At 36.2% G+C, this 19,415-nt stretch overlaps 1 protein-coding gene across 2 annotated transcripts in view; it reads left to right on the top strand.

Annotated features, from left to right (window-relative positions):
* The first annotated feature begins 8,870 nt into the window (after positions 1-8,870).
* RAB27B (RAB27B, member RAS oncogene family) overlaps positions 8,871-19,415 on the top strand; it is a 167,113-nt gene continuing 156,568 nt past the window's right edge. The window contains exons 1-2 of one of the 2 annotated variants that reach the window (XM_082353429.1): positions 8,871-9,330; positions 9,463-9,537. The gene's annotated coding sequence lies outside the window, so the exon portion shown is untranslated. Of the gene's footprint in view, positions 9,538-19,415 lie in introns of both variants that reach the window. The other variant, XM_082353428.1, reaches the window with a different exon arrangement.

Raw genomic sequence — 19,415 nt, 5'->3', positions numbered from 1 at the left:
CTAACACAGAAACTTCTAGGGGCAGTCACAGAATCCAACACAGGCTTTTCAGTGGCAATTGCAGTATGTCTATTTGAGATGATCCTCTCATTCTCTACACCTGGTGACACAGAATCCAGACATTCAGAAGTGAAAAGCGTGTTAGATATCACCTCGTTGAGCCCCTTTACTTTATTGGTAGGGAAACACAAGTCCAGAGAAGTGAAATAACTTACCCAAGGTTATACAACTGAACAGTGAAGGCCCCTAGACAAAACATGTCTTGCAACACAAATCTTTTACTCTCCATATCTTAGTAAAGAATCTAGATAAAGCTAATATTCAGCAAAAAATGCACAAACATGCTAAAATACCATGCTGGGGATACTTTTGCACCTCCTACAATATAAAGGCTTCTTTGTCATCTGATGTACTTACATTCTATAGATAATATTAATTATGTATAATATACTGCTCTTGTCCCTCTGTCATCTGGAATTTTTTGAGTAAACAAATCTTAAGCCCCATAGAAAGATAAGAAAACCCAACCCACCAGCTAGTTTGTGTCTAAGGGAATGAAACAGAACAGACTGAGAAGTCCTTACTGCTTCTCAGTCTGGGAAGTGTCCTCATGCTTAAGTACTGCTTCCTCTGCTTCTCGGGTTGAGAAGTACCGCACCGCACACCACCTATTCAGTGCAATAGATCAGCAGTAATCACCCTTTACTCCTGTAAATTTAATCAGAAACAGATCCAGCCCTGGTTTGCTTCGTGTATTAATATTGTATCTTGATGAGACATATGTACTGTGCCTAATAAGTACTGCCTTTTAGGTGAGTAAATAGTAGTAGCAGTGATATGATAGGTTGTGTAATGCTATCAGAAGGCCTGACAGCAGAAACTAACACAACATTGTAAATCCACTCTACTCCAATAAAACAATTAATTAAAAAAATACACACTATTATATATAAAATAATCAACAAGGACCTACTGTATAGCACAGGGAACTCTACTCAATATTTCGTAACAACCTATAAGGTAAGAGAATATGGAGAAGAAAAAAATATATATATAAAACTGAATCGCTGTGCTGTGCTGTACACCTGAAACTAACATGATATTGTAAATCAACTATACTTCCACTAAAAAAGTAAATTAAATAAAATACAAGAAAAGAAGGCCTGAAACTCTAATGCTCTGGTTTTTATTCCATTGCTGGATGACTCAAAAGATATTGAACTACTTCGAGTCTGTCCTCTATTGGGCTAATAATCAGCTCATTCATTCAATTATATCTCTATTTTGTGGAAGCCACAGCACAGTGAAAATTCAAAGAAAAAGAAGGCACAAAGCATGCAGTAATTTAGTGTAAAACAAATAGCAAAATATTCTACATCATTATGTAGAAAGTATTATATGACAGGTATGGATAAAAAATATAACTACTTTGGCGAGTTCATAGGAGGAGATACACTTCCTGGCTGATAGGATGAGGCAAAAACTTTGTAAAAGAAGCTACATTAGACCTAGGCCTTGAAGAATGGGTATGATTTGATGGCTTGGGCAGAGGGCATTAGGACAAATGGTAAAGAGACATCTTATGCATATAGAACTCACCAAAAATATATAAGGATTAAAAAATCCATGATTGGAGACTAGAGAATAGTTTAATTTTTTAAAGCTTGGCAAACAGATTAGTTAAGGAAATGAAGTTCTGACAGGCGAGTTGGGGCCGATTTGAAGAGTGTTAAATACTAATGAAAGGAATTTTATCTTTATTCTGTAAGCAATGTAAATTCATTGAAGATTTATGAGCAGGAAATTAATGGCATTAGAACTTTTAAAAAGGAAACAATCTAGCAGGAGTATATATCAATAAAAGAATCCAGGAAGGTGTAACAATAAAAAGTAGACCAGTCAGGGGACCATTTCAGCATTTTAGAACAGGGCTAAAATATGCCAAAATGAAGGTAGGTAGGCAGCAGTGGCAAGATATTATAAAGCTGGATATGAGAAAAGAGATCAAATGTAAAAGCTGAGAGAAAAGAAAGCTTAGGCAAGAGCCAAGGTCTGTTCTTGAGAAATTTCCACCAGGAAGATACTGGAGGAAGAAGAATAGCTAAGAGGAAGAAGGTACAGACACAGTGAATAGAGACAAAGCAGGAAACTGGAGAGCCTCGGATCCAAGGAGAAAGAGGGTCAATATGTCAAAGGCCTGAGAAAGGTCAGGGAAGACAGGCCAAAACAGGTCATTAATATTGTGACTAAAGGATCATTAATAACCACCGACAGTAAATGAGCAAAAGTAGGCGGTGAGAATGTGTGTGCCATGGATATGGATATTCTTTTCAGAAGTTTTGTGGTGGTGATGTCAGTTGGTGCCATCTTCTGGAGGAACATTTGGCCACATGATTCAAACGCCTTACGGAAGACATTTACTTTGATCCAATGATTTCATTTTTAGGATGGCTGCAAAGATTTGTGAGCCAAAGAGATCAGAAGAGGAAAAAAATTGGAAGTAGTCAAAACATCTAATGGTCAGAAATTTGTTAATTTATGATACATTCATAAAATGGAATATTATGTAGCTATTAAAAACTATGTCTTTGGCAAGGGTTTGCACTTTTTTCTAGAAAAAGCCAAATAGTTGTAGGATCTCTGTCACAGCTACTCAACTCTGTTGTTATAGCCATAGACAATATACAAACCAATGAGTATGGCTGTGTTCTAATAAAACTTCATTTACAAAAATAAGTGGCAAGCTGGATTTGGCCTACATTATGATTTGCCAACTTCATATTTGAAGAATTTGTAATGAATTAGAGACAACATGACAATATTAACAATAACAACAGTTTGAGAGATAACAGGTTTTAAAATGACATCTATAATATTTCCAGTTTTGTGAAATACAATGCGATGTTTATGTATGTGTTGTACACCAATCTTTAAACAGGATGTATCTTTTAAAAAAAATATTTATTTATGTATTTATTTATTTTTTTAACATCTTTATTGGAGTATAATTGCTTTACAATGGTGTGTTAGTTTCTGCTTTATAATGAATCAGTTATACATATACATATGTTCCCATATCCCCTCCCTCTTGTGTCTCCCTCCCAACCTCTGTATCCCACCCCTCTAGGTGGTCACAAAGCACCAAGCTGATCTCCCTGTGCTATGTGGCTGCTTCCCACTAGCTATCTATTTTACGTTTGGTAGTGTATATATTTATTTTTGGCTGCGTCGGGTCTTAGTTGCAGCATGCAGGATTTTCGTTGCGGCTCGCGGGCTCTTCGTTGAGGTGTGTGGGCTTCTCTCCAGTTGTGGCTCACACAGGCTCAGTAGTTGCGGCTTGTGAGCTTAGTTGCTCCGCAGCATGTGGGATCTTAGTTCCCCTACCAGGGATCGAACCCATGTCCCCTGCACTGGAAGGCGGATTCTTAACCACTGGACTACCAGGGAAGTCCCAGACAGGATGTATTTTGAGTGTTGGCATCATGGTGAAGTTTAATATCTACTTCATGCTTGTCTGTATTTTCACATTTTCAAAAATAACTATATATTACTTATCTTTGTACGCAGAAAAAAATGTTACTTTTATATGAACTTTTGTAGTGAGAGAAGTAAGATGAGATTACAAATTGAAATGGTACACTTAAGCATGGTTTCAAACTGAAAACCTAGCAGGTCCTCATGAGGAACTGGAAAATTCCACTAATACATGAATTCTGGATCAGTGGTGCATAACCTAAAAGGCTTCTCTGTGAGCTGTGCCTGCAGTCATGGCATGACTAACCAGCACTTAAGAGAAGCAAGGTCAAGTTTGCCAAGACCATCTTCCCAACAAGGTGAGATGTTAACTATAATAGGACTGGTATCGGTACTACGTGGACTCCCATGAACTGAGCCCCTCCTTCCCCACTACCAACTTCACCTCACCTGCTATTTCTCGTTTGTTCCATATTATTGTCCCAACTTGCTGCTCCAATATCTTTGCGCATGCTATTTCCTCTGCAGGAGTAGGATTTTTCTCTCTTTTATTTCTCTTTTAAGAAGATATATATATATATATATTATATATATTATTTGTTATGTACAAAGGATTAATATAAGGCACATGTAAGGTAGAAAGCAGAAGCATATAGTGAATGCCCACAAACCCAAGAATTAGATCATTACTAATAGATTGCATATCATACTTCTCCACCACACATCAGAAGCGATCACTAGCCTAAGTGTGAATTCCTGGCTTTTTAAATATGTAGTTTATCACAGCATACTGTTTAATTCTACATTTTTATCTTTATAACTGTATCATGTTTATTCTTCTGGGATTTATGCTTTTAGTTAAATATATGTTTCAAAATTTGGTTGTGTATAAGATTATACATTTGTAGTGCTGTGTATTATTAGTTGTGTAACTAGAGTTTATCTAATCTTCTTTTCATGGCAGTTTGAATGTTTCAAGTTTTTACTACTCAGACATTGCTGCCATGACCATTCCTGTATATGTCTCTTAGGTATCATCTCATGAATAGGATTACTGGATTCTAGAGTATTTGTTTTAATTTCTTTCATAATGCTAGAATTAATCAGACTTTCTGTTTTTTTAAATCAGTTTTGGTAATTTATATTTTTCTAGGAATTTGTCCATTTCCAAGTCCGTTTGCATAAAGTCCATAGTGTTCTCTTTTTATGTTTAACTTCTGCTTTATCCACTATTGGGTCTCTCATTTTAATAATGTTACTGAGTCATCATTGACATACAATCAACAGCAGCTTTTTAATGTGTCTAATTTGGTGAGGGGGTAGCCGTGGGACTGTCCTTCTCAGATGTCCTACTGCTGGGAGAGTAACTGGCTAACAGTGCTGACTGCTATGCTCTGAAATCCATCACTGCATTTGGACCAAGGCCACGCTTCCCACAGGCTGCGCTCACCCAGTGACCAAGTACAGCAGGGAACTAAGACAGACCCTTTCCTGCGAGATGCAGGACTCCACTGATGGGCCCAGAGAACTCCGTTTCAACCTTGCCAACATGTCTTAGAACTATACTCTTGTCCAAGACCTTCCTGTTTTCCATCCTACTTTCCTTTCTCCCATACCTGGTCTGTTCTGTACTGTAGTCTCATAGTTCTCCCAGGCTTCTCTATCTCCCTCACCTGTTTTCCTCTCAGGTTTTCCCCCCAACTGCTCTTTTAAAATCTGATCCTATTGTGGTATCTGCCTCTTGAGGACTCAGCCTAACACAGTGAACTGTGACTTCTGTAAACACTGTGAAACCATCACCATAATCAAGATAATGAACGCATTCATCATCCGTCATTCCCAATAGTCTCTTCTTGCCCCTTGTCCCCATGCAAACTCTGCTTTCATTTCTGTAACTATAGGTAAATCTGCATCTTCTAGTATTTTATATAAATGAAAGCATACAATATGTACCCTTCCTTGTCTGGTTTTTTACATTCAGCATAAGGATTTTGAGATTCATCTATATTGTTTCATATATCAACACTTAATTCCTTTTTTATTGCTGAGTTTTATCCCACTATACAAATATACAATATGTTTATTCATTCATCTCTTGATCAACATGTAGATTATTTTCCATTTTCAATTATTACAACTAAAGCTATGAAAACTCACATCCAAATCTTTGTATAGTTTTCATCTTTCTTGGACAACTACCTAGGAGTGGGATGGATGGGTTATATGACAGATGTACGTTAAACTTTTTAGAGAAACTGAAAAACTGTCTTCTATGGTGTTCTAAAATGGGTTTTGTGCCTTCTTTCTTTTATATTTAACGATTCTAGCCAAATATTTACTTCTTTCATTAACTTAAAAAAAATACTGTTGGCTTTGTTGGTTCTTTATATTCTATACTTCTATAGTGTAGATTTGTTTTCTATTTCATTGATTTCTTCTCTGATATTTATTATTCAATATCTTCTTCCATAATTTGCTGCCTTTTTATTTGTTAATTGTCTAACTGAAGACTATAAATTTATATATATATATTTTAATTTATTTATTTATTTTTGGCTGTGTTGGGTCTTCGTTTCTGTGTGAGGGCTTTTTCTAGTTGCGGCGAGTGGGGGCCACTCTTCATCGTGGTGCGTGGGCCTCTCACTATCGCGGCCTCTCTTGTTGCGGAGCACAGGCTCCAGACGCGCAGGCTCAGTAGTTGTGGCTCACGGGCCTAGTAGCTCCGCGGCATGTGGGATCTTCCCAGACCAGGGATCAAACCCATGTCCCCTGCATTGGCAGGCAGATTCTCAACGACTGAGCCACCAGGGAAGCCCTATAAATTTATCTTTAAGTATGCTTTTATAGCCTCCCATATGTAGTATTTTTATGATTGTACATTTCTAATTACTTTTAACTTTGTGTATTCATTTTTTCTTTGACTCATGAATTATTTAGACGTGTGGTTTTATTTGTCAACTGTATAGGAGTTTTTGATTTATCATTTCATCGCTGACATATGCAATTACACTCTGGCCAGAGAACATCGTCTGTGTGATATTGATTCTTTAGAAGTTTTTGCAACTTGTTTTATGACCTAAGGCACGATCAATTTTGATATATGTTCCATATTTGTATAAAAAGAAGGTACATTCTCTGTTATTCCCCTATATTCACTAGATCAAGGTTGTTTTATTTTATGTTGGCTGAATCTTTTTGATTTTTATAAATTTCTATGTAGGTAGTGACATGTCTCTCAGCAGCCCTACTCCACTTGGTATCATGCAAATACGACATGTCAGTATTTTTCTGAGGCCCAACCATGGACATAGTGCATCGTTCCCCAGGATACTCTCCAACTCATAAAAATCAGTGGCTACAAAGAGAGGCTTGATGGAGGGGTATTGCCTCCCTCTTATGCCAGCCACAGCCATTCCTCTGCTACAGTCTCGTCCACACACCTTATGTACTTATCAGCATCTCTGGAGCGTGCGTTAGCACCTTTTGCTGGTAGTCAACTTTTTCTTTAAAACAGAATCTCATTTCAGAAAACATGCTAAATTGAGAAGAGTGGAAAGCATTGCAATGGATAAACTAATCATAATCTGTGGGCTCAACAAACCAATTTTCTTTCATGAGGCAAAATTACTCTGGCTTAACTTGACTCTCTAATGACTAGCCTGACTCTCTCTTCAGGCAATTCTTCCCCCAAACACAGTCACAGCTGCTTGACCTGCATGTGACTTGAGATCAGTCCAACTGATTGACTTCCAGATCCTTAGATCTTAAAAAGCATGACTGCCCCTTACTGTTGGGCTCAGTCTGACCCTGTGAGTTTTGGGTGTGTACATTTCCTTTAAGAACACTCCGCCTTGAGTGCTTCATGGGGAGAGTCTTACTTTGATGTTCCATCTTCTCTCTCTCCCCTCTTGGTCTCTGAAATTCTGAGCCTCAGCCTTACCAGCAGACCTTGTTATGGGTCAGAACTCTTGCTACTGGCTGCCATTTCTCACCTACAAGGTCTGACCTCCTGGACCACTAGGTGTGAGGGGCCCCCCACTGTTCCAAGGCAACCACCTCTTGGAGGATGCTAGACACTCCTGCTGATTTCCTGAGGCTTTGAGCTGGGGCCTGTAGCACCCACCTACCTGCCTTCCTTCTCTTCACCTGTGTTAGTACTTATATTTACTCTTTTAATAAATCTTAGTGGAGTTGACTTTGCAGATTCTGATCCCTTCTGAACCAAACAGCCTACTGGAAACCAAACTCTAACTAAGTACTTGGGGGGAGAAATCAGTGTTGAATTCTCAAACCCAATCCCCTGGCTGAACACCATATTCATAATGTCAAAACAAAACCCCTAGCAAGTATTGCACATCCTGACTTATATTGTTTACTCCATTATGGCAAATGTTATATGTGCACATAATTGTCTGATTGCAGACATATATTAATATCTCTTCTCTACATTTAAATTATAAGCTTCTTTTTTTTTTAAATTTTTTTATTTTTTATTTTATTTATTTATTTATTTATTTATGGCTGTGTTGGGTCTTCGTTTCTGTGCGAGGGCTTTCTCTAGTTGCGGCAAGTGGGGGCCACTCTTCATCGCGGTGCGCAGGCCTCTCACTATCGTGGCCTCTCTTGTTGCGGAGCACAGGCTCCAGACGTGCAGGCTCAGCAATTGTGGCTCACGGGCCTAGTCGCTCCGCAGCATGTGGGATCTTCCCAGACCAGGGCTCGAACCCGTGTCCCCTGCGTTGGCAGGCAGATTCTCAACCACTGCGCCACCAGGGAAGCCCTAAATTATAAGCTTCTTAAAGAGAAATATAAACTCAACACAATCCCTTAAATAAAACAACTTAGAGAGATCTGCCAATTGAATTTAATCAGTTAAGAGATTAACTTTTGTACTTGTTTTCTTTAGTGTAATTTCTTAGCTTGGTGTCTTGTTCATTCTCTCCACAAATATTTATTTCCTGAGGACCTACTATGTGCTAAGTAACCTTCCAGGTACTCAAAGTATTACTCCATCAAAGTGAATAGAACAGATTCCCACATAGAACTTATGTTGCTGTGGGGAGTTAGACAGTAGCTAAATAAAAAAGTTAAAATGTTATATGGGAAAAGGTGCTACAAAGGGGAAAAAAAGTGGGGCAAATGAATAGAGAAAGATGGAGGGTGGTGTTTATCTGGAGTTTTGTACGTTTTGCCTCTCTTAGAGAATAAGCTCCTATAGGTCTCTATTTTGTTTGCTTTGCATTTATTTTATTGGAGACTTCTAAACAGAATATACTAAACATGGAGTTTTTAGGTCTTTAACAAATACTTGTTGCAAATGGTAAGAAAAGATTTCTCAAGCTTTTAAAGATCCCCTACTTCTTCATTTTTTTTCCCTTTACCTTTTAAATATAGTGGGGTGGGGGGAGCAAAAGACATGGATTGCAGTCAATTTAGTATATGTGGGAATTAGTTTTCTTTCTATAAGCCCTCTGGCTCTAATATTTTCCATAGCACAGTTTATTTAACAGACAAGATCATCTGTAATCTTTTTGTTTGTTTCAGCAGTATCTGGAAACATTAGAAACCCTGTTTACTAATCACTTTTTCCAAACCCAAGCCCCACTGCCCTAATGCTTAACGAGCTGACGTACCCGAAAAACCCTTGATGAAACCCACTAGAAGAATCACAAGAAATAGGCTCTTCAGAGTTACCTTGTGTGCTAACCTGGGGCCGGCACTAGGACCGCCCAGACGCCAATAGGCAGCCAAGCTTCACCGCCTGTCAGAGGGATTGAGCCGCCTTTGCTGTTACACAAGAGAGCAGGCAGCAGCCGTAGCAGTTCAGCATCCTTCCCCCTTCTGGTGGATCGGAAGGTATTTACTTGCTGTTTATCATTCAGATTTTGTACACCGTCCGTGTGCCTTTAGTGTTCACTTAATCTGATGCTCTGGAACACTGTCCAGCACTTGTTGGGTTACTATATTATTTTATGTTAATTTCCACAGCTGATGGAAGCAACAGTGCCATAAAGAAATGGGCTAGATATTTCCAGAGGCTGAAATCTGGAGGCATTTGGAGGTGTAAGTACATCGGTCACAGATTTCTAATGTGCTGGCTGTGTTAACTACGTCTTCTGACCTTCTTCCTCACTGAAGGATCCAATGTAAGATGCCATCTACATATTTCATTCATGAAGGAAAAGCACCAAGACGGTGACAGAAACCACTAACGATGGGCCTGAAACTCCACTTTGGAGTGGCTGTGGTTCCCTCTTCTAGCCTGTGGGTTTGCAAGAGGAGAAGCTGGATTTGCAACAGAGTTTTGATCGGAAAGAGCTTTTGCTCAGGGCTGCAGGCTGCTTGCTTGCTCGCTGCTTTCTGTTTTCAAAGCTCAAAGAAGGTCCTTTCTAATCATTGCAGTGGTGCAGTGTAGGAGTCTTTTTATGCTTCGTTTATTTCTGATTTCAAATACTCTTGTCATAAATGTGGGCTGCCAGAAAGCTGTTAGACCATTCTGTACCTCTCAGTGTAAAGCCACTGAAGAAAAATCTAGTTTGCTTTCTCTTGACCATACTATACTCAATACTACAATTAGTAGGTTATATTTAAAAAAATAATAATCTTAGATTCCCTTTCTTGTTCAACAATAAATCTGGTTATGTGTGGTAAGGGAGTAGTTTGCTATTAGAAAACCTAAATAAAGATGACTCTACAGAGAAAATTGGACATTCCCTTTAAGTATTTTACAAATCAATTGAAGTTGCTTTTCTGGGGGCTTGGTACAAATTTCCTGCATTAAAATCTCTTTGAAAATTTTAAAGCCTTGTCAAACTGTCAGATTAGATTATTACTTTAGAAGTTAGATCAGATTTAGGAAACTTATACCAAAATGTATTAGGTAAACATATTTATAACTCAATAAAATGTTGAGTCATATTAATGGTCAATTCATAGAAAAGTTTAAGATAAACAGTGTCATTTAATTTATTTCAGGAAAGAAAATATCAAACTAAGACGCAAAGCAATTCATCAGTATCGAAAAAGTGACTTCAATGAAAGCAATTTTTAAAATAAATTTTAAAATCCTTTTAGTGTTTCAAAAATTAAGTACAATATATTTTCTATATTGGAACACCCTAAGTGAGATTTCAAATTGTTTAAGTATCAAACTTTGGAAAACACACCTATAGTTCTAAAACTCAGTTTTGTAGAAGAAAGAGGGACAGAGGATATGAGGGAGGGAGAAATTGAGTCTTATTTTATTGTTCCATACTTGGTATATTTAGAACATTCTGATGGAATATTTACTATATAAATATGCTACCCATATTTTTCAAAATGTAACAAAAATTTACAAAGCTTATATTAATTTGCAAATCCTTAAATGCAAATGAATATAAGTATGTAAAAATAACATGCTAATATTGCTATATAATATTTCTTTAGCAGGGAAAATCTTTTTGAAGACAATGCCTTGCTTCTAGTGGAAATTAGGGAAATCAGGTTGGGGTTAGTAACAGCCTTTCAATATTCTGTGATGGAAAAGTAATTTTTAAAGTTTATTTTTAGTTGGTATAACAATATACTAGATAGCTCCATGAACTTTTGTTAATAAAGTATCTCCCTCTCTCTTTTAAAAACATTTTTTGTATTCCAAGTTTAGAATGTTGACTCAATTCTTCAGATTAATACTTAGCTTGAAAATTCTTGCCCAACATACGATTTGCAGCCTTAATCTTCAGTTTTACGTCATACTCATACATGTCTTATCACGAATAATTTTAAATGACTTCATTTTATGTTCAGTCTACCGGTTCATTGAATTCAGTGATGACTTAGGGGAAAAAAATCTTGAGAACATAGATCTTATTCAGAATTTGATACTTTTCTCAGAACCTGAAACTTCTTCCTGAATTTAAGCCCTGAAATTAAGTCCACTGGCTAGAGTCAATTGAAGACAGTGGGAAGAGTACTCGGCAGAAATCTGGAATTGCTGGCCAGCAAGTGGAGTTTAAACTGAAGAATAAAATGCAAAAGCGAAAGCTAATTTGTTAAAGTGTGAAAGTAGTGATTATCTGGTGATTTTATCCCTGAGGATAACCCCCTTAGGCCTTGAAAAGTCTCCCTGTCCTGCAGATCCAGGTGAATATCAGTATTGTCTAGATTTACTGATTAAGTAAGGTAGGTATTTCTAAAAGGTTAATTTTACATACATATTTTTTTTTAAAAAGGTTCAGCAGATAGCAAATCTGGTTACACCAATTTTGCCTGCAGCCTTGTGGGGAGGGTTCTAAAGAATATAACATATTCCATTTGAAACTGGTGCTTAGTAAGACCTTTAAGAAAGAGATGGAAAAAAATAGCTTTTACATGACTAAACCACCTAGAAGAAACTAGTGTGTAGGGAGAAAAGACACATCAGCAAAACTTGTTCTGGTATTTCAGTTTACTTTTATTTTGGTTTTCTGAGCGCCTGTGCTTTGAGTAAGAAGAGATGTCTCCTGGTAGAAGCTGTGGAAAATGCAGCGGGGGGTTGTCTTCCAATGGGAAGCACTTCGTGTTTGTTGAAGGCGTAAAGAAACAAATGTAAAGAAATGACAAATAGTCCTTCTCAATTTATCCTGCAAGGTGATTACAGTGCTAACATGAGTTTTTCAGACTCTGTTGGCCACATATACAAGCCACAATAAATAGGAATTATATGTCACTTGAGAATTTCTTTGAAATCTAATTATGATTTTCCCTTAATAAATAAAAGACCTAAAGGGAATGGAATGAAAGAGTATTAGTGGCAACAGTTACAGTTGTGCAAACCAGGAGGGATAAGTTTTGTATTTTGCTGGAGTTTGGCAATAGGGGTAAGCGAGTATCCATTTTTATCCCGAAAAATTTTTCGGAAGAAGCTTTTCTCAAAAGCAAAGATGTCGTTTACAGAAATTGATTTTACGTATAAAGAAATAAGTTTGTAGGTACAGCAGAAGGCTTTTAAATAGATGAGACGCAGCCTTTGGGTAGAAAAGAGCCATTAACAATATGAAATGTGTCCCTTGCATTGTTGATAAGCTGATTCATCCCAAACGTTAATTGTCCCTCCTGATTCTCACAACTGTAACTGATATAAACATGGGACACCACTAATATATGCTCAGTCCCTTCCCTTAGGTCTTTTATTGAAGAGGGAAGAAGTTAAAAACTCTAAGGAAACTGTTGACAAATATTAATCATGATTTCATAGGTGTTAAGTTGCAAATGAGCTTTGCTATTCCCCCGCATATAATGTAATAATTGCAGTTTGCACTTTGGAGTTAATGTAAAATTTTACGGACACAGCATTTAATATTTTTGGACTATCTTTTTATTATTATTGCTATTAAAAAATAATAATGGATTATCTTTTTAAAAATAGATATTTATCAATTTCTTAATGTATGTCAGGTATGGAATTTAGACTAGTAAACAAGGTATGTCCAACATTCGTGGTCTCCATCATTCCATCATTTTGTGAAGGGAAATAGGCAACAAACAAATATTATGAACCAAACACATGATTATTAAACTTCTTTAAAAATTATTATTATAATTTCTTACAAATAAACCAGAATATATCTGTTAGGTACTAACTTGAAAATTAGAAGAGAGTGCTAAGATAAAGAACGACTTGGTGGCTTTTTTAGATGTGGTTGTCTAGGGGGTTCCCTGAAAAAAAGTGACGTATCATCAGGGATCCCAGTGAAAGATTCAGCCAAGCAGAGGGCAGCATGCGCTGTAATAGAAAAAGTGCAGACTTTGTGTAAGCCTACTGCAATTTAAATCCATTCTGTGTCATTCTTTTTATTTATTTATTTATTTATTTATTTATTTATTTATTTATTTATGGCTGTGTTGGGTCTTCGTTTCTGTGCGAGGGCTTTCTCTAGTTGCGGCAAGCGGGGGCCACTCTTCATCGCGGTGTGCGGGCCTCTCACTATTGTGGCCTCTCTTGTTGCGGAGCACAGGCTCCAGACGCGCAGGCTCAGTAATTGTGGCTCACGGGCCCAGCTGCTCTGCGGCATGTGGGATCCTCCCAGACCAGGGCTCGAACCCGTGTCCCCTGCATTGGCAGGCAGACTCTCAACCACTGCGCCACCAGGGAAGCCCCTGTGTCATTCTTAAACCTTGAAATCTTGAGCATTCCACCCCCTTGATAAAGCTTTACAGAGTTTTGAGAAGAATGAGATTTTCTTTACAAAGTTTTGAGAAAAATGAGACAACATATTGAGTGTCCATGACAATATCTGGGGCAGATTTAAATTTCCATTATAACTTATAAAGTATTGTTGCAACTTTATGAATTCACTCCTTTGAATACCTAGTCAAATAAACAAGTATTGGACTATTTTATCACTCCTGTCCCCCTTTAAATTCTTCCGGTGATTCTATAATCACACAGTTGAGGGAGAAAAGATAGCCCCTTCCACAGACAGCAGAAAAAGAGAGCAATGCTCCTGAATTTCCTAAAGTCTCCATGAGGAGCTTTGTCAGATGCAGTTATGGTATATTTTTGATTGTCTCCTCAGGACCCACCAGCACAGTGCTTGATGGGGATTAATTAAGGTGCTGTTCCTCCTAGGGAATGCCAGACTGAGGTGACCACACCCAAGGAGGTTAGCTACACGTCCCTTGCCAGGACTGTGCTAACTGGACTTGGCCTGTCAAACACAACTTCCCGAGAAGTTCAGTGAGATGAACGTGGCACTTCACAGTGCACAGCACAGGGTTCAGGCTCAAGTTGAAGAAGCGAATTCACTGGTGAAGATGATAGTTTATTGATACTTGGAGTGACTCACATCTAAACACTTTTGGAGTTTTACCATCTCATCAGTGTGCAGCCCTAAAATATATGCCTGTATACAAACAGTCACAGTATATATATAATTTTTAAGTGTAAAATTGCTATGAGTGACTTTTAAGTATTTTCCCCCTATTGCTCGTGATATTACAGCTACGTATATTGGCAAAATTGTTCAACAGTGTTTTTCCCTAGTCATTTCAAAGGAAAACATTAATCCTGGATGTTATCAGCTAGATCTAGGTGAAGGTACTTTACTAGACAGAATCCCAAATGAAAAGCTAACCTAATTTAAAGCATGAAAGAGGATGGCATTGAAAAGAGGCATCACTGGGGGAATAAGGTCCCTGACTGGTCTAGATTTGATGTGGCCAAGTTCCTGCTCTTGTGGAAGAAGATGGAATACTCCAGAGTGGCAGCCAGACAAATTAGCAAACTCAGACTAAAGCCTGTTCTGTGCAGGACCAACAAAGTGCAATGGCCATTGCTGAGGGTGAAGAAAGCAGTAGAGAGATTCAAGTCAGAAAGTAAAATTCAAGTTCATGAGGCCTTGTGCTGCTGGTATTTAAATCTATCTGCTGCTCAGTCACTCTCCATGTATGTGTCCTTGGAAATGTAACTTGATCTATTTAGGTCTTAGTTTCTTTATTGCAATATATTGAATTTTAGTAATACATTAACATTATTAAATGAGAGACAAATGTAATATCTAAAAGGCAGATAATTACTAAATGAAAGTTGGAATAACAGTAATCATAGTAGGAAAACTTGTTTTAAAGGAGAAAGCATAATTCAAATTTAAAAGGGTTGTAAAATAATGATTAAATGTACAATTCACCAGTAAGATGTATCTATCCTGAACCTGTAAACACTCAATAACATAACCTAAATTAATATAAACAGAATATATAAAGCAAGGAAAAATAGAAAAATCCGTAATCATAGTGAGAGATTTTATCAAAATTCTCTCAGAACTGGGCAAACATTAATAAGAACAGAGAATTTGAAGAGTACAATTTACAATCTCAATTTATTAGACATATATGAAAACTGCAACCAATAAAGTTATTTTCTTAGGCACACAAACATTCTTCTTATGCATAAAAATTTACTAACACGAAAAACAAAGCAAATCTCGACAAATAGCAAAGATCAAATATCATAGTTAACATCATTAATTACAATATAAAAAATTTATTTGTACTAGAAACTTGTGCAGTTCAAATTAGCTATATACAATGCAAAAGGTAATGCAATCCAGACTTGAAAATCTAGAAAATAGTATCTAGATTTAAAAACAGTTATTAAATTTCATTTGATCCCATTCAAAAACTACACTTATCCATGCATCTCATTGGGATTATTTCTAACCAGGCACAATTTTCACCTTTTACACCAGGAAACTGTGTAAGGGTTTAGATAAAACAACCAGATTTCTGAACTGAACACCCTTGAAATTTTCCCATTAAACCACATCTGCATGATAACCAAATAAATAAATTATTCGTTTATAATAAATCCACAATTCTGATTATGAGGCCAAATTTCTACTGCGTTTACTCTGATAACTATGGGTAAATCCTCATTTTCAAGATTAGAATTAATTCATAACTGGATTCAAGATGGTCTGTATTATAAGACCCTATATTTCTTAACACAGAAAATATTTCAATCACTGTAAAATAAATACTGACCAAATCAGTTATTGATGGAACCCCAAAATGATTCATTTGCATCATGATATTGTAGGATACTTTTATCTATATTGCTTTAATTATTATCTTGCCTTTCACTTCTTTTATAAACTGTTTTTTAAAAACCTTAGAATATAGAACTTTGACCCTTAACAGACCATTCTAATGCCCTGCTTTAGAAAAGTTTAAATTATTCTCAATTTTCCATTTGTCAAAATTCAAACTAGATCAAAATTCCATTTCAGATCTATAGCAACTTTGCTCTCAATCTGAAAAGGGCAGAGAGACTTTCTGTCTGAGCATCGCATATACTCTTTGATAAAGAATGACCTTTTTTTACGCCTTAACAAGAAAAAACTCTAGGAAAGATACAAATCTTGTATCATTCTATGTGTATGTCAAAAGTTATCTATATGAAGGACAAATGGCTCAATGAAAGAGCAACTGCTCCTGGCAAAGTGATCATCTAAATGGTGCTTTTTCATTTTGAATGGATCCCTTTAGTTGTTACTGCAATAAAAAGACAGTATATTCCAAGTCTGTTCAAGTTATTTTCAGAATGTGAAAGTTTCCTTCTTTCAATAATATTCTGCCTCCATTAACGTATTCAAACTTTTCAGTTTTAGTATATTTAAAGTGACGTTTAGAAGGGACTTTAGAAATCTTTGTCTACCACCACCAGTTTAGAGATGATGATCCTGGAGTTCTAAGCGGTCAGGTCATGAGAAACCATGTCTTATGTTTTTCAACCTGGCCTTATTGTATCAGCTTATAGTTTGTTAAGTATAATTTCAAAACGTAAAATTATAACTTTTGGGCAAATATAAGATAGACATGTATAAGAAATTTTCTTTTATAAATTAATTCATGAAGGATATCAGTAAGATGTCATGACCAGTTTGAAAAGCATTTAAGAAACGGGATATAGTCACAATTTAAAAAAGAAGTGTTAGGGTAAGATTGTGGAGTTTTAAAAAAAAAGTTAATCTTTGGGATTATCTGCTTCATCAGACAAAAAATAATTTCATTTCGATGGGAGAAAAACCTAAAAGTTAACAAGTAACTTGACTAAATCTGGGACTTTTAATCAATAGTAAACAATGGGATGAACTAAGTCCCTTTCCTTAGACAAGGCCAAAGGTGGTCTGTGACCCATATGTTATTGAAAGTACTTTCTGCCCATCTTTTTGCCTCATTTCTATGGTTTAGATAAGGGACTGACCAGCTAAGCCTGTGTGCCAAGTCCAGCCCATCAGCTTTTTGTAAGTGAAGTCTTACTGGAGCATAGCTTTGACCTGATTATTTCCAAAGGTGCATCAAGAATGTTAATTCACCATAGAGGCCTTCTAGAGTTTGCTTTGCAAATACAGGTCCTTACAGTATTGAGCAATACTAATGCCACAAAATTTACTTCTGTCTGGAAATTTTCATAAGGAATCTTAAGTTGGACTTTTAAAATTCTCTTTTAGTACGTCTTCTATCTTAAGGCTAGGAAACCAACCCCAAAACACTCTTTCCACTAGATTTCACCAGCAATACCTATACATTTAGGTGAAAGCTTCTCTTTTAGAGCTCCTTCAAATTTGCTAAATTCCCTAATCTACTAGATCAGCTTCCTAGAAAGGCTTTGTGGGCATCAACTCCACATATGTTCTATAATGATAAGCTGCCATACTTAAGTAAGAATCCATCTGAAATATGACACTCCAAGCATAGACTTGGTTACAACACTGATTTGTGTAGTTATATCCTGGTAAATGTGGTGATAGATTCCTATTGATACTATGGAGATTTTAAATTATTTTATTATTTTTAATATTATATTATAATTTTTATTATTTTATTATTATAGTTTTATATATATATTTTTTATTGCCATGGAAAGGAAGGAGACTCAGTAAAAATATTTACTTCTAAATTCCAAGTGGGTTGGTGAGACTCAGATACCATTTAGAACATTTAATTTCAGTTTACAAAAGCATAACTTTCTAATGTTAGGATTAGAAATAACTCAAGAAGGAAGAGAAAGCATTTCCTTATATGCTCATTAAAAAATAGAATGTTAAAATAATGCCAAACATATTCCAGACAAATAATCACACTTGCTTTTTCCTCATGAGCTCATTTAGTCCTGGTGGTTAATCCTTTCATGCACTATGCCTGCTTCTGGATTACAAGGAGTCCAGCAAATCCTGACTCATTTCACTGGTACAGCCTGAAAGCTGTCTAAGCCATGTGAGTTTAGAAGCCTATCCCGCAGAGTCTATTCTTTGAAGAGTACTTGGTACTGTCCTTTGTATAGGGCTCCGGGATTGACCTTCTTTGTCGAAGACACCGATTCTAGCCTATAGCTTATAGCAGCTCCTTCAGGCAGGCATCCAGAAACAGAGAGCTGTTTGATGATGAGACTGATTGGCTGTTAATTTCTGACAATTACCAATGATGTCAGAAGAGAGGAGAGTAAAATTCTTTAATAGGCCTCTCATAATGGTTTGACCAATGTTTTCTCTGAGACAACAACATATTACGGAAGGCACTGAAGAATCTCCAGGACCTTCCCCACAAAGCATCTCGTTTCTGAAATATTTATATTAATAGTTTATCTATGCAAATTAGCCTAAGGAAGTCTGAGTCTCTATTCTGATTTTACAGCTCTTATATAATAGTATTGAGCTAATTAGTAACTATGAAACTGCCAAACAAACCTAATTATTTCTAGCAATTATTTTCACTTTTTTAGAGTAAAATAACAAATCTTTGTCATTTATCAGGTGCTCTCTGAGAAATCTCAAAAATAATTTTATAAGTGAATTTTAGGGGCTTTTGGGGGTGACCTCCCAAACTGCTAAAATCTAATTTTCAAATCATGCCTCTCTGGAAAATAAACAAATGAACAAATATAAACAGTTTCACATATTAATTAATAAAGAAACCAGATGTTACGATCACTTTGGAGAAAATGTGAGGCATTATGTATACATAGGCAAATTAACAAAGATATGTTAAAGCAAAATTACTACGTCAGATTTGAAAACTGGCTAATATCTAACAGGTCATAAATCTTTGCGGTTACTTGCTCCACTGGGCAAAAATTATTTGCATATCTAATGGATAAAATTCTACAAATTAACAAGTAATTTTACAAAGTCTAGGTGTTTTAATAAAAAATGAATTGGGAGATTGGGATTGACATATATACACTAATATGTATAAAATGGATAACTAATAAGAACCTACTGTATAAAAAAATAAATAAAATTCTAAAATTCAAAAATAATAATAATAATAAATGAGACAAATAAGTAGTACATTCCTCTAGACCTGTGCTGTGCAATAAAGTAGCCACTAACTCTTTTAATATGGCTATTAAAATTTAAACTCAAATTAATTAATTTTAAATTTAAAATTTAAACTCAAATTAATTAAAATTAAACATA

Source organism: Balaenoptera borealis, assembly GCF_965194805.1.
Source record: "Balaenoptera borealis genome assembly, chromosome: 14".
Taxonomy (NCBI): Eukaryota; Metazoa; Chordata; class Mammalia; order Artiodactyla; family Balaenopteridae; genus Balaenoptera; species Balaenoptera borealis.
The sequence above is the reverse complement of the archived record's forward strand: the minus strand, read 5'-3'. Positions and strand labels throughout refer to the sequence as shown.